The 20,156-nt window shown below is 47.0% G+C and overlaps 1 protein-coding gene across 2 annotated transcripts in view; it reads right to left on the minus strand.

Annotated features, from left to right (window-relative positions):
- Positions 1-20,156, minus strand: part of RAB7A (RAB7A, member RAS oncogene family) — a 58,993-nt gene that overhangs the window by 22,072 nt on the left and 16,765 nt on the right. Inside the window, exon 2 of one of the 2 annotated variants that reach the window (XM_079933902.1) lies at positions 16,392-16,496. The exons of the other annotated variant lie outside the window; for it this stretch is intronic. The gene's annotated coding sequence lies outside the window, so the exon portion shown is untranslated. The remainder of the gene's footprint in view (positions 1-16,391; positions 16,497-20,156) is intronic. 2 annotated transcript variants of the gene reach the window in all.

The following is a 20,156-nucleotide window of genomic DNA, read 5'->3' on the forward strand; positions in this document are numbered from 1 at the left end:
TTCTACATTAAATATCTTCCCACGTTATTAAGGCTGGTAATACATCAGCATATGGATAATCCCACTCCTTTGTTATTAATTGGTTGCTTTTAGTTATAATGAGATGAACCCATGTATACAATCTGATCAGACTCACAAATGAGTTATTACTCAGCTAAATAGTATAAGTATTTGAAAGGCCCTTGAAATACGCTGACAAATTAGTTTCCAGAATAACCGTTTCCACCCGTGCCAGCAATGAACTAGCATTTCAATTTCGCCACCCCCAGCTATCACTGGCACAAATCACTGTTAATCAGATAGACAGCCACAAATGAGGGTCAGCGGGTTCTATTTGTACTCCTTACATTAGGAGAGTCAAACATTGCCACCATGTACTTCTCAGTTGTCTGATGGTCTCTGCCTATTTTACCTACTAGAATGTGATTTACTGCACACATGGTCTAAATATAACATCGCGAAGGAAGCAACACTGGGACACAGACTTCGCAAGCTGTAGGCTTCTGAGCAGAAAAGAAGTACCATTCTAAACTTTACCCAGCATCCCACTGCCTCCGAGAGTCTGGGCTCTGTTCCTGACCATTAGAGAAACCCAGCCGTCTTCTCGCTCTCCAAACTGATGGACTTCAAGGCTCGAGAGAGGGAGGCAAGCGATGTCTGCTGATAAAGTTTTGAAGAAGGTTACGTGGAGAGACAGGGAAGGCATCTGAACTCACATAATATTACCGTGTTTGGTCGTCAAGCTGAACAGTAGCATCTGTTGTAGGCAGACTCTTTTTTTTAACTTTCCAAACTAAGGAAGCAGACTAGGACCTAAAGAGTGGAAGGGCACAGCTCATGGAACAGCAAGAAGCAAATTCCAGCTAGTGAACTGCACCCCAGGCCTCCGTGAGGTCGTCTACTTAATCCTCAGGACAAGCCCATAGGGTTGAATTCCCAGTTAACAGATGAGGACACAGAAGCTCATAAGTGATCACTGCATTTCTAAAAATATCCAGACATAAGATTGGAGCCCAGGACTGATTACAAAGGCCTTCATCTCAGCCACTACACTGGGTTGATCACCAAGATCGTAACGGCATTTCATGCTTCAAATAACCTACAGGGTGAGACCACGTGCACAGCCAAAGACGGGGTGAGATGGTAACTGAGGCTGAGTCACTGGTGGGAGGCAGGGAGGTTCATAACACCTGAGATTTCCTGTAGTAAAAACTGTAAATGCAATTCACACTTTTAATACACAAGGAATATCTGGAAGAGATATCAAGACTTTATACATTCGTTTTCATTAACAAAAGCATTTGACAAACTTTTCTGGCAGATGTATCCCAGATTAAGGCTTGGTAATCCTCTCTGGCCATCTGTGATCATCAGCCTCTGGCTGCGGGGCAAGCAGGAGTGTTACTTTTGCCACCGCAGACGTCTGAGGTTAGAAATGTCTAGCAAAAAATTATGTTAGGGTTTTGGTAAGAACAGGTAACTTTTTTTTTAAGATTTATTATTTATTTATTTTATTCATTTTTGGCTGCACTGGGTCTTAGTGGTGGCACACAGGATCTTCTGCTGTGGCACGTGGGCTCTTCGTCGTGGTGTGTGGCCTTCTCTCTAGTTGTGTCATGCAGGTTTTCTCTTCTCTCGTTGTGGTACGCGGGTTTTCTTTCTCTCGTTGTGGGGCGATGGTTTTCTCTTCTCTCGTGGTGCGCGGGCTCTGTAGTTTGCAGCACGCGGGCTCTAGTTAGGCACAGGAGCTCAGTAGTTGTGGTGCGCAGGCTTAGCTGCCCCAGGGCATGTGGGATCTTATTTCCCTGACCAGGGATCGAATCTGTGTCCCCTGCATTGTAAGGCAGATTCTTTACCACTGGGCCACCAGGGAAGTCCCACAGGTAACTTCTTTTAATAACAGTTTGAGAGAGAAAAAGGTGACACAAATATGAATTTGGATTCCGATCCCAGAGGAGCTTAAGAAGGAAAGAGAAAAGTCAGAATGAGATCAGAATTTTCAGCCAATAATACCACCAAGACAACTTCATTCCAGTGGCTAAAAGGCACTGTGCAAGGGTTCTGAAGTATCAGGAAACAGCCATAAAATGTTTGTAAGGTGAATAAAAAATGTTTCTCGTGAAGAACCTAGGGGTAAGACAGGAATAAAGACACAGTCCTACTGGAGAATGGACTTGAGGCTATGGGGAGGGGGAAGGGTGAGCTGTGACAAAGCGAGAGAGAGGCATGGACATATATACACTACAAAACGTAAGGTAGATAGCTAGTGGGAAGCAGCCGCATAGCACAGGGAGATCAGCTCAGTGCTTTGTGACCGCCTGGAGGGGTGGGATAGGGAGGGTGGGAGGGAGGAAGATACAAGAGGGAAGAGATATGGGAACATATGTACAGGTATAACTGATTCACTTTGTTATAAAGCAGAAACTAACACACCATTGTAAAGCAATTATACCCCAATAAAGATGTTAAAATAAATAAATAAAAATTTAAAAAAAAACGTCTCTCAACAGCACCTCCCAGCCAGGAGGTGGAACGAAGGAAGGAAGTCATGCTGGGTACAGAAGGGAGGTCTGCCTGACGGGCCTGGGGAACACAGGTCACGAATGCGTGAAGGAGGACTAGTTACCCAGAGGCCTGAGCTCAAACAGACCATTTTGATGTATGTAGTAAGCTCTCATCACCAACTGCTTCCCTTGCAAGCTCACTACTGACTGTCTCCAGGCTAATAAGCATTTTAACCGCTCATCTCACCTGGGGAAGCAGGAAGGTTGAGACAACTTAGTGTTGTTAAGGGTGGCCAGCATGTCCTTGGGGATGGGAGTTGAAGCGTGGCCACTTTAACGACCCAAGGGTTATTAGCAAATCTAGGAAATATTCTACTACAAGAAAGAGGAAAAAGGACGGGGTGTGACAGACTGGCTTGGGTTAAAAATGAAAATGGCTTCCAAGTTCTAAGCCCAGGGGAGAGGCAAAAGAAAGCATCACTGAGTAACGTTTTAAAAGCTACAGAACTAAAACTGAAGTCGTAACTTCAAACAGTAGCAAAAATGTCCCACCAACAAAGAAAGATGGAAACTGGAGATGTTTTGAAACTCCACGATCAGGTGGTACAGGGACCAAAAGCAGGTACAAGGAAGTGAAGGAGAGAAAAATGTAGGAGGCCAAAAGCCATTTCTGTGGAATCATCCAGTCATTTCCAGGGCACTCAGGACAGTGCTGGTGTTCTAGGAATGCAGACGTGATTAGACTGGAACACAGAACTTAGCAACTGGGCACGACAATCAGTGCCTCTGAATGTACAACAGGCATCTAGGCAGTTAGGCCTCCTTTCGACTTGTGACCGGCCTTTGCCTTGTTTGCACTATTCTCCTCTCCCCTGAGTCATCAGCCTGGCCTAGCACACCTTCTGTGCCCTTCCACTGTCCAGTTCCCAATTTCCCTTCATTCAACACAACTGTTTCAGAATAACCTTAAACGCTTAAATCTTGGTTATAAACTCCGAGGGCACCAGGTTTTGTCTGTGGTGAGCTGTTCCTCACTCCCTTAAGGTCAAATGCCACCTTCACTGAGAAGCTCCCTCTGATCTCCCCAGAGCCCAGGACCGACTCACGCCTCCCTCCACTGTGTCCGCTACACTCTCCCGCACTGCCAGGGGAGGATGGGGCTCTACAGGGCCCTCTGGGTGGAAGAGGTCAACCTTCAGGGCATGGCTCTCTGACCATGTGGAAGGCTGCGGGCAGTGCAGGACACGACGACAGTCACCTGTAAGACCATCTTCACCTCTGCCGCCGTCCTCGAAAGGCTCTCCGCCCTGGACTGCGGTCCTCTAACCGAGCGCCGCTGCCATCCATGCAGGGGTGCCGTTTGTTGTGAGATACTGGGGTTATACAGCTTGAAATACGTGGCCTGCAGATAATGCATAACCTGTACGCTCCAAGTAAGACTTACTACTGTAATGATACTAGCAAATAGGCTGCTGGTCTGATGTTCCATTTAGAACCACCACCTCCACGTGGGAACTCAGCAGGAAGATGTTACTAGAAGCCTTCAAAAGGACAGTTTGAGGGCCCAAGGGGTAGGGATAGACACTCTTTCATTACGTAGCACATTAAGGAGGTGCCCAACTACTTTAAAAGACTACCGTGATCGAGACATATTATATTAATTTTAAGGGTAATTACCTTAGCTGGGAGAGTCAGGGAAGGATTCCTCCAGGAAGATCTGACTGAATCTGGATCTGAAGGTGGAAAAGCACGCCAAAATTTCCCTGGCAGGAAAACCAGCGCATGCAGCATGCAAACGCCTTGTTGCAGGGAGAAACGAACACCTGGGGGTTGACGGCCAGACCACAGGGGACCTAGCAGGCCACGGCGGGGCCCTGAAACCAGAGCACTGAGAAGCCCACCGTTTGCGATTCTTACACAGTAGTGTTCATACTGTGAAGCATCAACCTGTCTGCCGCGGGGGGAGGGGGAAGTGTTCAGCAGCAGGAGAGCCTACAGCAGACGTGAAGAGGCTGCTGTAACCTCCAGGCAAGGGGACTGCACCAGAGCCACGGTGAGACTGAGGGGAACGGAGGTGCTCCCAGGGCCAAGAAAAGCGGGGCAGCACCAAGCAGTGAACTGGACTCAGAAGAGGCAGGGCACGAGGGGCGTGCCACGAAGCGCCCAGGTTCATATGCAATGCAACCAAAAGCATCCTCGGACAGGGAACCCTGAAAAAGAGCCAGGTGTTTTCTGGAAGGGAATTATGTTTGATTTAGACATGCTAAGTTTGAAGTGACCCTGACATAAAGAAGAGAAGGGGGCTTCCCTGGTGGCGCAGTGGTTGAGAGTCCGCCTGCTAATGCAGGGGACACGGGTTCATGCCCCGGTCGGGGAAGATCCCACATGCCGCGGAGCGGCTGGTCCCGTGAGCCATGGCCGCTGAGCCTGCGCGTCCGGAGCCTGTGCTCCGCAATGGGAGAGGCCACAACAGTGAGAGGCCCGCGTACCACAAAAAAAAAAAAAAAAAAAGTCTTCACTCAATTAAGCATATGGTTTGCTTGGTTAATGCTCAAAATATCTTTAAGTGGCAAATGTATTAACTGAGTGGAGGACAGACATGGATCAAAATACAGATGTGATAAAGAATCTGAGTAATAGTTACCTTTCACTGTAGGAAAACCCCACTAAAAGCAGAGATACTGCCAGTATCTCTGACCAACCCAGAATGGAATATGCCCGAAGAGGGTGCCCACACAAGGGTCGTAAATGGCTGGGGGCAGTGCGCAGGACGTGTGGAATTTCCTGCCTTGCTGAATCAGTTTGTACTCTGCAAAGTTCAAGAGCCACTGCTTTAACTGACTCAAGGATCTGGTAAGGAACAGGTATGCTGAGATTCACATTCACCTACTTCCGTGTTATAGTTCACAGAGATTTCCAAGACTATGAAAAACATGAACTCAGTTGAATTTTATCATATTCCCCTCTCCTCCAATACTAGAGGGCCTGGGGTAATCTTGCAATCAAATCTATTTTTAAAAGATATGGTTGTACTTAGTTACATCTTAAGTTTCAGTGTTAACTGTGCTGGATTTATGACTTCAGTCTGCACCGCTGTGCGAACACGGGAAGAGCAACACTCCCTGGATGAGAGTGCGAAGGACGATGCTGGTGGGCCTTGCCTCCTAGAGGCTGCTGCCTGGTGGCAAGAAGACAAACAATACGCAGGGCAGGACAAATATGGACTTCTAGACAAGACTGGTGTAGAAGAGAGAACCCAACCGGCAGAAACACCGAACATTTTCCAAAGCAAGGCTAAACAGCTGCACAGCGAGGCCTCAGAAGGAGCGTTCAGCGTGTCCAAACTGTCAGGACGCTGCAGTGTTGTCAACTCCTCATAAGCTTCAGAGACAGTCCCAGGAAGCCCAGGGGAAAGTGCTAGAGGACTGAGATGAGAAAGCAGGACCGTGGAGCGTCAGGCCTGGGGGGCCAAGACAGGCGGGACACAGGAGTACAACGTCACCAAGGTGGGAGGCCTGAGCTGCACACAAAGCCCAAGACAGCCACCTCGCTGCTCCAGGCAACCTTTCGAGGGAGCCGCCTCGTCTCATCTGGCAACACTGCTCCCAACAGGCCTCATCTCCCCGCAAATGCTCCGTCTCAGGTGCACCTGCCACTCCCCACGGGGCCCCGCACGTGAGGGCTTGGGGACAACTCCCACGGGGCCCCACACGGGCCTGGAGAGCACAGCCTTCCCTGGTGGAGACACGGGTCCAGGGGCTGCCCCCGCGAGCGCCTTCTGCTAGGTTCGGCCCACACGGATGATGCCAAGCTTCCGAGCACAAGGCTAGCGCTTATTCACATGAAGACTTTAAGCCTCCTGCCCATCACTCAGCAGGAAAAGCCTGGCTGACCATTCTCACCAGGGCACATTCTCTGGATCCGCCACAGTATTAACTGTCGTCTGTGCTCTCGCTTAAAAGGTGGAGACATTACTTTCTTGTGTGCAGTGATCTGTGATCCTTCAGCAGTAAAGGTTTAAGGGAGTAGGCAAAAATCTAGACGGATTACACAAGACATAAAGAAATGCCTTGGCAGCTCCGTTTCCTCCCTAGGCCTGGATCATTTTCTTTTAAAAAATATTTTTTATGGCTACACCAGCTCTTAGTTTCAGAATGCTCAATCTTCGTTGTGGCATGCAGGATGTTGTTTGTTTTTTTTTTTTTTTTAGTTGCAGCATGCAGACTCTTACTTGCGGCATGCGGGCTTCTTAGCTGCGGCACACAGGATCTACCTCCACGACCAGGGATCGAACCTGGGCCCCCTGCACTGGAAACGCTGAGTCTTACCTCCTGGACCACCAGGCAAGTCCCAGGCCTGGATCATTTTCGCGGCTAGCCCCGCCCCTCACTAAGGTCTGCCTGGGCCAAGAGGGGACTCGGTGGCCACTCGCGCACAGCGCTGCTCCGTTAGAGGCCTCTGCAGCCTTCGGTGCTGCTCCTCAGCTCTAACCCAGGTAGATTATGTCCAACCATCAGGCAGGTGAAAGGAGGAGGCACACAGCAAGCGTCCCCACCCCTTGGGCACCAGCCTCTGCCACAGGGAGAACTGTCCTGGCATTTGCAATGTTTTTCCATTCAGCTCGGGCTCAAATGGCAGCCTCTCCCTAGAACTCAAAACGTACACACACAGAAAAGTAAGGTAACTTGTCCAAGGCCACACAGCTAGTCATCTTGGAGCCAGGATTTTTTTTTTATATTTATTTATCTATGTTAAATAACATAGTTGTGGCACGCAGGATCTTCGTTGCGGCATGAGGGATCTTTCGTTGTGGTGCACAGGCTCTAGAGCACAAGAGCTCAGCAGTTGCGGTGCATGGGCTTAGTTGCTCCGCGGCATGCGGGATCTCAGTTCCCCGACCAGGGATCAAACCCACGTCCCCTGCATTGGAAGGCGGATTCTTAACCACTGGACCACTAGGGAAAGTCCCTGGAGCCAGGATTTGAAATGAGGCAGTCCAGCTCCAGAGTTCTTCCAACAAGAATCACTGGCTTCTCCAACATTGAAATTTTCACGGGGTATTTAAGTGCAAGGCACCAGGCCAGGTTCTATTTTATAGTTCTGCTCTGACTGTCCCATTCCAGTTTGCTTAAGGAACCTGCGATCACAGACCCACTGAATGATAGTCAGAAGCGGGCGCTCCCAAACTCTCAGGGAGACAGATAAATGGTGAAACTGAACACCAGGGAGAGAAGGACAGCTAGAAACTGACCAAGCAAGGCAATTTAAAGGCCACCCCTCCACAGGGGAGGTGCAACGGCCATGCAAAGACTATGGGCTTTGGATCACAACCATGGGATGAAATCCCATCTCGCACATCCAGCTGTGTGAACTTAAATGTGCTTTCACGTGAAAAACGAGCATCCCCTACAAGTGAGATAATGCAGAGAAAGCTCTATCTGGCTCATTAAATCTACTCAATAAGTGGCTATTATGACATGAGGGCTTTTCTAACAGTGAATAAAAACGTGTACCTAGTCAACTAGCATTACTTCACTTTCCAAATCTCATCACTACAGCCTCTCATACTACCTGTTTGACTTTTGCTATATTTGCATGTTAACCCACATAAATGTGTCTGAGGTCCTAGTTATTCATCTAAGACAAATCGCACCTTCACTTATGTGCTTCCTAAAACCACACTGTACACCAGCACTGAGGCCCTGTGCCGTACAGCAGCAAACACTGCAGTGGAGTCATCTGGCATGAGACCTGTCACTGGAGGAAGATCCATGGCCAATGCCATGGAAGAAAAAGCAGAACTGAGAAATGGGCACTGGGTCACTAAGCAACTTACAGTTTGAATTCCTGCCTCTGTTCTACTGTTGTGCATTCACTGTATAGGCATGTGCGCCCTAGGAGGCTGGCTCCCAAGATCCTGACCCACGTCGATCAGACGACCTCAGACTAAAACATCCCATGTCCTGCGATCCGTCCTCCATGCTTCAGACTTAAACATGTCCAATCATGTATCCCCATTTTTTTCAGTAACAGTGGTCACTAACCATGATCTAGGGGTAAGAACACATAGTTCAGTTCAAACACCTGCTGAGGGTCCAGTAGGTGTCAGTTACTGGGTTGGAGGCTGGGGTTTACCTACAGAAAACTACAAACACTTCTTATTTCAAAAGGAGGCCATCATAATTCTCTGTAAGCTGAACAAAGCATTCTGTTTTGTAGCTTTCAAGTGTTAAACTGGAAACTTCAGTGGCCACATTCAGCTGGCTATTTCACAACTCCCTGCTGGACAAGGGGTTCTGTGTGATTCTAAAAACAGTGAGGGGGCTTCCCTGGTGGCGCAGTGGTTAAGAATCCACCTGCCAATGCATGAGACACGGGTTCGAGCCCTGGTCCGGGAAGATCCCACATGCCGCAGAGCAACTGAGCCCGTGTGCCACAACTACTGAAGCCTGCATGCCTAGAGCCCGCGAGCCACAACTACTAAAGCCTGCGCCTAGAGCCCATGCTCCACAACAAGAGAAGCCACTGCAATGAGAAGCCCGTGCACTGCAATGAAGAGGAGCCCCTGCTCGCCGCAACTAGAGAAAGCCCCCACGCAGCAACGAAGACCCAACGCAGCCATAAATAAATAAATAGATAGGGAAAAAAAAACCAGTGAGGCCAAGGGTAGAACAAAGCCAAATCACCTTAAACTCAGCCATAATGGGTCCTTAGAAGTCATTTTATCCTGAGCTTTTATTAGCAGAGACACTTCTTCCGTGGCACCGACACCTTGCCCAGTTCCTGCCTGCACACTCACAGTGACCATGAAGTACCTCCTGTGCAGTGTTCCACTGTCAAAGGCTGCAGAGGGATTTAGAGACACTCAGACACTCCATCACCAGTGCCAACATCTTTTCTCAACTCCTGTCCACGCAACGTGGCTTCCAGATCACTCAGCTTCCTGGTGGCTTACCCTGACGAGATCAGATTCACTGTACTTCTTAAAATGCCTGCCTCTTTGTGAAAGTGCCGCCCATCACTAACACATGGTGATGCCATAAGGATGTGGAGAATTTTACAAACCTCTAAAAACGCACTCAGCTTTGATGTTCTTAATTGCACTCACAGGTACCACCAGCCTTAGCAGTCATTCTAACTGTTCAGGAAGCGTACTGCCGTCGGGCTAAGCTTCTCGACAATGCCAACCCTTGCTTAGTCCAGGCCATGCATTCCCAGCAGGGATGTTATTAACAATGGTTTGTGGCCCTCTAGAAGCTGCAATATAAAAACAGATAGACACAGTACATGCATGGTATTAAAACTTTACTGGGGTAGGGGAGACAATTAGGGGAAAAAAATCTAAAAAGCCCTGCGGAGCAGAAGGGAGGTGCAATAATCAAAAATGGTCGACAGGGCTTCCCTGGTGGCGCAGTGGTTGAGGGTCTGTCTGCCGATGCAGGGGACGCGGGTTCGTGCCCCGGTCCGGGAAGATGCCACATGCCGCGGAGCGGCTGGGCCCGTGGGCCACGGCCGCTGGGCCTGCGCGTCCTGAGCCTGTGCTCTGCAACGGAGGAGGCCACAACGGTGAGAGGCCCGCGTACCGCAAAAAAAAAAAAAGGTTGAGAAAGGCTGGTCTAGGCCTGTGCTGTCCTACACAGCAGTCACTAGCCATTTAAATGAAATCAAATACAGCTCCTCAGCCACACCAGCCACACTAGGTGCTCACAAGCCACACAGCTAGCACCCACCGCACTGGCCAGCACAGAGAACATTTCCATCATCACCGGAAGTTTTATGGTATGGTGTTGGTCTAAACAACCCTGGAGGATTTTACTAGCATTAGTAGACAGTCCTCAAACATCTCATATCTCGATTTATGGCCATTAATTACCGATTATCTAGCTCATCTTCTTTCACTCTTGAAAACACAGTAAAGATACTAGCTCCTCAAGAGCAAACTTTAGAAAGTATTAGTTAACATGCGAGTTTTTCGTTAGAATATTACAGCAACATATTGGCTGCATCATAACCACTTCAAAATATTTGGAGCCACTGGTCCTAGCAGCCTAGGAGTGTCCAAACACTACCCTAGGTCCTTTGTAACCCACTGAGACTGAGGTCCAGTTAACTGTTTGAAAGCAAACCATACTGTGAACCACACAAGGAGCATCAAGGACCAGACACAGGTCACGCTGACCAATCTGCCTGCGTAAGGTCAAAGTACGAAAACGTCAACCAAATCTTGAAATCCTCCTTTGATTAGGTGTGAAAGTCTTCTCCTGACAGTGTAGAGAGTTTCATTACATCCTCTTAGGAGCTGGATGCGATGGCAGAAGGTGGTCACACGTATTTTGTTCTCAAGAACCCTTGGAAGAACCATGGTGACTGAGGTGTCTCACACAGCTAGACTTACATTTCAAAACAATTTCTTCCTGGCCACTTCCTAATCAAGAAGCCAAAATAAAACACAAAAATCCAGTCAGGTAAGTGATAATCTGTCTCCACAGCTCCAAAACAAGTACAGCAAACATTGCAGAATGTAATACGCCTGGTCATGTTAGGCGCCAACAAGTTAACGCCACTGCTCACGGGTCCATGTTCTAGAATCTCAGGCAGGGAAGCCCAGGTCACGTGACACAACATGCCACCAAGACAGAGGGAAAGAAGTCAGAGAGGCAGGCTGAGCTCTATCAGATGAGAAGCAAATGTGTCCTTTACCCTCCTAAGAGAGGAAAGGTGGAAACCAATGGAAGACAGATTCAAGCAGAGTCCCCAGGAGGGCAAGGTGGAGAGCATCATTAAGCCAGCAGCCTTCCTCCCCAAGTCAACACAAGCTGTGGCCAAAGGCCAGGCTACAAATGTGAAGATTGCATTAGTGCTGCCTCTCCTCCCCCGCGCTCCTGCTATTCTCCAGTCAACAGACCCCCAAAGAGGACTCCCCCTGCAGGGCAGCCCACCCTCCTCACGTTTAACCGAAGACATAAGGACTCTCAATGGCCGCTGGCTGTCCAGGGATGCAAGAGCCCTTTAGTTCCAAAGACTGGTTTGCTTCTTCCAAACGGTGAACTTCAATTTCAACTTCTGCACTGTCACAACACCCAAACCCCTCCACCTCTCCAAAGAATAAGATCAAAGGAATACAAAACCGTGGCTACACAGCATTCACCTCTCCGACACTGAAGCGCACAGGTGGAGTTACCCCCAGGGGAAATGCTAGTTACAGCAGCAAACTCTTGCCCAAAGTTTAAGGGTCTACAGGCTCGAAACCTTGGGTATTGCTTCCAAGTCAGATACTAGGAATATAGGAGTACCAGGAGTCCCATACCTTGTCACAAGGGTCATCATTCTCAGAACAGATACTTGAAGAAGAAAATGTTCCCAAATACATCAGCTTTAAAATAAAGACCATATTTCATATCATGTCATCAAAGTACATTAAATCTAATATGTAACCACTGGGGCTTCAATTCACAAAGCCTCCCCAACAAAAACATTTTTAAAACAAGTGTTTAAAAATTTTTAATATGAAAGGAAAGAAGTAGAGAGAGTAGCATTATCAACTCATATGCTGTAAGGAAACTTGCAATTAAAAAGAGTATGGGGGGGCTCCCTGGTGGCGCAGTGGTTGAGAGTCCGCCTGCCGATGCAGGGGGCACTGGTTCGTGCCCCGGTCTGGGAGGATCCCACGTGCCTCGGAGCGGCTGGGCCCGTGAGCCATGGCCGCTGAGCCTGCGCGTCCGGAGCCTGTGCTCTGCAACGGAAGAGACCACAACAGTGAGAGGCCCAAGTACTGGAGGAAAAAAAAAAAAAAAAAAAAGAGTATAGGGGACTTCCCTGGTGGTCCAGTGGTTAAGACTCTGCGCTCCCAATGCAGGGGGCCCAGGTTCAATCCCTGGTCAGGGAACTAGATCCCGCATGCCGCAACTAAAGATCCTGCATGCTGCAACTAAGACCCAGCACAGCCAAAAAAAAAAAAAAGTATGGGATGCCTCCAATGGGAAATGATGCACTACTTAGACTCTGGGGTCTCACTGCCCTTACCAACTGTAGGTTGTAGTAATGATGGTAGAACAAATGGCTCTTGTCTACACAAATGAATTCTATCTGGACAAATTTCCACCATGGAAAAGACAGTTTTGTGTCCAACTGCAGGTTCCCTGCAACATTACCAACTTCCATGTATGTCTGTTCTTTGTTCATTTCATATTTAAATGACAGTCATGATCTTACATTTTCTTGAAAATTATCTTTGAACAGTACCCATCACCTAGGGGCTTCCATGGTGGTCCAGTGTTTAAGACTCCGTGCTTCCACTGCAGCGGGCGCAGGTTTGATCCCTGGTTGGGAAACTAATATCCTGCATTCCGCTCGCCCCCCCCGCCCCCCCAAACCAAAAACAACAACCAAAAACCCAACAACTAGACTTAAACAGCCAACATTTCCAAAAAAGTTTTAAGCATTTTGGTTCATCTTCAGAGGCAAAAACGCAATACTCTGAAGAGAACACGAAGAGCGACAAGATTCCTACTGGTCTACAGCTGGTCACACAAGGCTGGTCAGCAGGCTATGGCTCCAGGGGCATTCCCAATTCCTTTCCCCCAGAGGGGTCAGATCTGCTCCTCACTCACATGCAAGAGGAACTTGGGGGATGAGAGACCAACCAAGGGCTTGGGACCTGAAGGCTCTGGTTCAAATCTGGGCTCTGAAACTTACGAGCTGTGCAAGTTGAGGTAAGTAATTTCCTCTCCTTGGGCCTTCACTGAATTCCTAACTCTGTAAAAGGTGGGTGTGTTCCTGAGAAGATATGAGAATGAAGAGGCAGAGGAGCCAGAGACCAACATGTCTCTACTTCTCAAATTCCTGGAGCTACAACCGGGTCCTGGTGACATTAATCCAGTACAACGTTCTCCAACTCAGTGCGCTGTGGGGCTCCTTGTCCTGTGACAGCTCAATTACAGAACCTATTTTAGTCTCTACCCTTCTTCCTGAGATGAGCCCCATGACTGAGGGAATCTTCCACCAAATACAAAACTTAAAATTAAGATATATTCTTTCTTAACATTTAAAGATACAAGGAACAGCAGCAAGAGTCTAATCAAGAACTAAGCACCTGCTACAAACACACACAGCCCTCAGGGACACCAGTGAGCCCCAGCCAGTCCACCTGTGCTGAAGTACAACTCCAGAACACACATCCCAACGGGCATCAACCAATGAACACAGAACAAACTACACGTAAGCAAAATAATCTGGGCCCCCAGGATTAAAAAGTCAAAAACGGAGAAGAGAGGTGAAATCACGGGATGTCTCACCGTCACCACGCTGGGCGGGACGTGGATTCCCAGGTTCTCCTGGGAGGGTGCCAGGAACCCTCCACCCAGTCCACGGCAACCAGGAGCAGTGCAGTGATGGCCCTGACCACACACCAGGCTCCTGCCCACAGCTTCCCACTTCTCCAGATCCAGTCCCTTTCCAGCGCCCTCAACTCATCTACCTCGGACTCTGCCGTGACATGTTTTTAACTGGAATGACCTTCCTGCCCCTCCTCACCGTCACTGCTTCTCACACCTACTCACCTATCCTGCCTAACCCAACCCAAATAACACCGGAACACCTTCTAATGTGAAGAAATCTCTAGGTTCTCAGCTGGCCCCTCTACCTATACAGACACAAACGCAAAAACGTCACATGAACTCTGATGTGCTCCACTGAAAAAAGGCACTCAAACAGTGGCAGCCTCAATACACAAGAAACGTGTGCCCAACTGCATTACTCCAGAGGACAGGATCCGGACCAGTGGTTTAACAAATGAGTTTTGAATCAGGGAAACGGAATAACCACCAGTTGCTGAATAAAGCAGGATATACCAAGAAGCACTGGGAAAACACTGTCATGGTAAGCAGAAGACAGGACACTCATCAGGAGAGCAAGTGTAAGACTGAACTAAATGTACCATATGATTCCTTTCTGCAGTCATGACTTTATAATCAGCTACCAAAAATGTTACAAAGTGTAAATTCTGATGAAGATTATTTCATATAATAATTCCTCACTCTGAAAGCCCATGATTAGAGAAAAACAATTAGTGTATCCTGCCTTTTCAATAGGAATTGTAGGACTTCCCTGGCGGCACAGTGGTTAAGAATCCGCCTGCCAATGCAGGGGACACGGGTTTGGGCCCTGGTCCAGGAAGATCCCACATGCTGTGGAGCAACTAAGCCCGTGCGTCACAACTACTGAGCCTGCACTCTAGCGCCTGACAGCCACAAATACTGAGCTCACGCACCTAGAGCCCGTGCTCCACAACGAGAAGCCACCGCAACGAGAAGCCTGTGCACCACAATGAAGAGCAGCCCCCGATCGCCACCAACTAGAGACAGCCCACGCACGGCAACGAAGACCCAACGCAGACAAAAATAAATAAATAAAATAAATAAATTTATGGGGGGAAAAAAAAGGAACTGTACAAGTGGAGAAAAATTTGCCAGTTGACAAGTGGGAAAAAATTTTTAACACATGAATGCCAGTAGAAGGAATACATGATAAAAAAATAAGGACCTACTGTATAGTACAGGGAACTATATTCAGTATCTTGTAATAACCTATAATGGAAAAGAATCTGAAATAGAATAGATATATATCTGTATCATTTTGCTGTACACGTGAAACTAATACAACATTGTAAATCAACTACTTTAATTTAAAAAAGAGAGTAGAAGGAATACAGAAGGAATGACTGAAATAGAATTTTAAAAAATCATTTTGGGGCTTCCGTGGTGGCGCAGTGGTTAAGAATCTGCCTGCCAATGCAGGGGACACGTGTTCCAGCCCCGGTCCGGGAAGATCCCACATGCCGCAGAGAGGCTGGGCCCGTGAACCACGGCCGCTGAGCCTGCGCTCCGCAACGGGAGAGGCCACAACAGTGAGAGGCCCGTGTACGGCAAAAAAAAAAAGCCTGTTGGCTTGGCGACTGCAATGACCTTTTTGCCAGTCAGAGTACATCTGGCCATTCTCAAATCAGACTAGTTCCCTGAATTGTAAGAAGTACTTGTGAAGCAGAGGTATGGAAAAGATCAGCATAATGATGCTCTGGGGCCTGTCTCTAGGAAGAGTAACTCTATTAACGCCAGATGTACTAGTTAGGGTTCTCCAGAGAAACAGAACCATTAGGATGAAGGAACAGAGCCTAATGGTTCTGTTGACACCATATATAAGCCCACGTTTTACCAGTTACGTTTAAGTGATATTTAAAATCTGTTGTTAAAAATAAACTTCATTAAGTCAGAAAAAGATAAACAAATACCGTATGCTAACACATATATGTGGAAACTTAAAAAAAAAAAGGTTCTGAAGAACGTAAAGGCAGGACAGGAATAAAGACACAGACATAGAGAATGGATTTGAGGACACGGGGAGGGGGAAGGGTAAGCTGGGACGAAGTGAGAGAGTGGCACTGACATATATATACTACCAAATGTAAAATAGATAGCTAGTGGGAAGCAGCTGCATAGCACAGGGAGATCAGCTCGGTGCTTTGTGACCACCTAGAGGGGTGGGATAGGGAGGGTGGGAGGGAGACACAAGAGGGAGGGGATGCGGGGATATATGTGTACGTATAGCTGATTCACTTTGTTATACAGCAGAAACTAACACAACGCTGCAAAGCAAATATACTCCAATAAAGATGTTAAAAAAAAAGAAAAAGAATGTATACATAAATGTACCACTGTCACTTTGCTGTACAGCAGAAATTTACACAAAATTCAACTACAATAGAATTTTTTTGTTTGTAAAAAAAACAAAATAAACTTCATATATATGAGATTTATGTTTATGTAACACTGTATGAGATTATATAATACATACATGAGATTTAGTACTTAGATTTAGTAAGGAAGTTCTCACGTGATTATGGAGGCCGAGATGTCCCACGATCTGCAGTTTGAAGGCCTGAGAACCAGGCGAGCTGGTGGTGTCAGATCCAGTCTGAGATGGAAGACAGGAGAAAACCTGCAGACAAAGTGAATTCTCTTCCTCAGCCTTTCTTTCTAGTTGGGCCTCCCAGGACTGGATGAGGGCAGTCTGCTTTGCTCAGTCCACACATTCAACTGTGAATCTCATCCAGAAACACGGCAAAGACACCCCCAGAATGATGCTTCAGGCAAATACCTGGGCATCCCTTGCCCGGTCAGGTTGACACACAAAATTAACCATCACACCAGGTAGATGTGAAAACCCGGCAGACTGCAGGGCTCAGGCAAAAGTCCAGCTCCTTAGGCTGAGGAGGAAGTGCTAAAGAACAGGATGTCAGAAGTTTCCAAACACTCTGCTTCCATTTCAAAGGTTACTATCCACAGGTTATTACTGAAGTATAGGTTTAAAGGGACTCAAACTGTGCTGGCAAGATTCTGGCAAAATAAAGATCCACATGCCTCAGAAGATCACCAATGCACAGCTTGCCTCGGATAACATTTAGGAATATCACTGCCAAACACTAACTCAAGGTGGAAACACACCAGTACCACGCTGCAAAGGCAAAGGGCCGAACAGTCTGTAACTAGGTCAGGTTTGCGTGCTCTCACACAGGTCCACGCAGCACTGCTGAGCACACTGCAAGGTGGTGATGCCTGGTCAACTTAGGACAGCAGCTTTAGAATAGAGGTTCTCAGTTTCCCTACTGCTGTTTACCAACCTTGATGTAACTACAAAATCACATTTCAAGGTCAGAGATCTGTCAGTTAAGATGCTGTTTGGCTATTATTTGGGAGAAAGAACTTGTTTGAAGAGAAGATACTGATCTTAATTTCTGCGTGTGTTAAGAACATCACCCTGTGGTGCAACCATCACAACTACCTATTTCCAGAACTTTTTCATCAGGGCAAACAGAAACTCTATGCAGATTAAGCAATAACCCCATTTCCTGCTCCCCCTGCAGGGGAGAGGTAATCTCTGTTCTACCTTCTGCCTCTGAATTGGCCTTATCTAAATAGCTTTTGTAAGCAGGATCATACAATATTTCTCCTTTCCTGTAATGGCTTATCTCACTTGGCATGCTTTCATTTCAAGATTCGTCCACATTGCAGCCCACACCAGAACTTCATTCCTTTATATGGTGAATAATACACCGCTGTATCTAGATACCATATTTGACTTATCCATTTACCACTTGATGAGCACACAGGTACTCTCTACCTGTTGACTGTTGTGAATAATTCTGCTGTGAACAACAGTGTACGAGTATCTGTTTGAGATCCTGATTTCAAATCTTGTGGGTATATACACCTAAGTGCCAGGACATATAGTACTTTTGTTTAATCTTCTAAGGAAACACCACACTGCTTTCCACAACTCCAGCACCATATTACATTCCTACCAGCAATACACGAGGGTCCCCATTTCTCTACATCCTCACCAACACAAATTTTTTGCATTTTTAAAAACAAGAGCCATCATAATCCGTGTGAAGTAGTATATCACTGTTTTGAATTTCCTATCGACTAGTGATGCTGTGTATTTTTTGTGTGTGGATCAGCCATTTCTATATCTTCTTTGGAGAAATGTCTATTTGGGTCCTGAACCCATTTTTAATCAAACTGTTTGTTTGTTGTTGACTTGCAGGAGCTTTAAATATGTATTCTGAATATTAAGCCTCATCAGGTGTATGATTTATAAACATCTTCTCCCATTCTGTAGGCTGACTTTTTACTCTCCTAATGCTGTCCTTGGAAACACAAAAGTTTTTAATTGTGATAAAGTCTAATTTACCTTTTTTTTCTAGTGTTGCCTGTGCCTTTGGTATCATATCTACAAAATCACTGCTGAATCCATCTCTTGAAATACCCCCGATTTCAACTTTTTTTTTTTTTGGCTGCACCACGTGGCATGTGGGATCTTAGTTCCCCAACCAGGCATCAAACCCACGCCCCATGCAGTGGAAGTACGGAGTCTTAACACCACTGGACCACCACAGAAGTCCCTCAAAGTTTTAACTCTTTAGATTTAGGTCACAAGACGTGACACCATAAAACTCCTAAAAGAGAACATAGGCAAAACATTCTCTGATGTAAATCATACCAATGTTTTCTTAGGTCAGTGTCCCAAAGCAGCAGAAATAAACCCAAAAATAAACAGATGGGACCTAATCAAACTTACAAGCTTTTGTACAGCAAAGGAAACCATAAACAAAACGAAAAGACAACCTATGGACTGGGAGAAAATATTTGCAAACAATGCAACTGACAAAGGTTTAATTGCCAAAATATACAAACAGCTCACACTACTCAATAACAAAAAAACCACCCAATCAAAAAATGTACAAAAGACCTAAACAGACATTCCCCCCAAGAAATACAGGTGGCCAACGGGCACATAAAAAGAGGCTCAACATAGCTAATTATCAGAGAAATGCAAATCAAAATTACAAGGAGGGGGATTTCCCTGGTGGTCCAGTGGCTAAGAGTCTGCACTCTCAATGCAGGAGGCCTGGGTCTGATCCTGGTCAGGGAACTAGATCCTACATGCTGCAACTAAAGGATCCTGCATGCCGCAACTAAAGATCCCACATGCTGCAACTAAAGATCTCACGTGCCACAACTAACACCTGGTGCAGCCAAATTAAAAAATGAAATAAAATACAATGAGGTACCACCTCACACAGGTCAGAATGGCCATCATTAAAAAGTCTACAAGGGGGGGGGGCTTCCCTGGTGGCACAGTGGTTGAGAGTTCACCTGCCAATGCAGGGGACACGGGTTCGTGCCCCAGACTGGGAAGATCCCACAGGCGGTGGAGCAGCTGGGCCCGTGAGCCATGGCCGCTGAGCCTGCACGTCCGGAGTTGTGCTCCGCAACGGGAGAGGCCACAACAGTGAGAGGCCCGCGTACCGCAAAAAAAAAAGAAAAAAAAAAGAAAAAAAAAAGAAAAAAGAAAAGTCTACAAGGGGAGGGAGCCTGTGCTCTAGAGCCTGTGAGCCACAACTACTGAGCCCATGCGCCACAACTACTGAAGCCCATATGCTCTAGGGCCCACGTGCCGCCAACTCCTGAGCCCGTGGTGCTGCAACTACTGAAGCCCGCGTGCTTACAGCCTGTGCTCTGCAACAAGAGAAGCCTGCACACACCTCAACGAAGACCCAGAGCAGCCAAAAAAAAAAAAAAAAAAAAAAAATGGCTACAAGGGACTCCCTGGTGATCCAGTAGTTAAGAATCCGCCTTCCAATGCAGGGGATGTAGGGTCAATCCCCAGTCGGGAAACTAACATCCCATGTGCCGTGGGGCAACTAAGCCCACATGCCACAACTACTGAGCCTGAGCACTCTGGAGCACACATGCCACAACTAAGATCCTACATGCCACAACTAAGACCCGACGCATCCATGTAAGTTTTTTAAAGTGTACAAATAATAAATATTGGAGAGGGTGTGGAGAAAAGGGAACCCTCCTAAACTGTTGGTGGGAATGTAAATTGGTGCAACCATTATGGAAAACAGTATGGAGGTTCCTCAGAAAACTAAAAATAGAATTACCATATGATCCAGCAATCCCACTGCTGGGCACATAGCCAGACAGAACTTTAATTCAAAAAGATACATTCCCCTATGTTCATTGCAGCATTATTTACAATAGCCAAGATATGGAAACAACCTAAATGTCCATTGACAGATGAATGGAT

The sequence above is a fragment of the Stenella coeruleoalba genome (assembly GCF_951394435.1).
Source record: "Stenella coeruleoalba genome assembly, chromosome: 10".
NCBI lineage: Eukaryota > Metazoa > Chordata > Mammalia > Artiodactyla > Delphinidae > Stenella > Stenella coeruleoalba.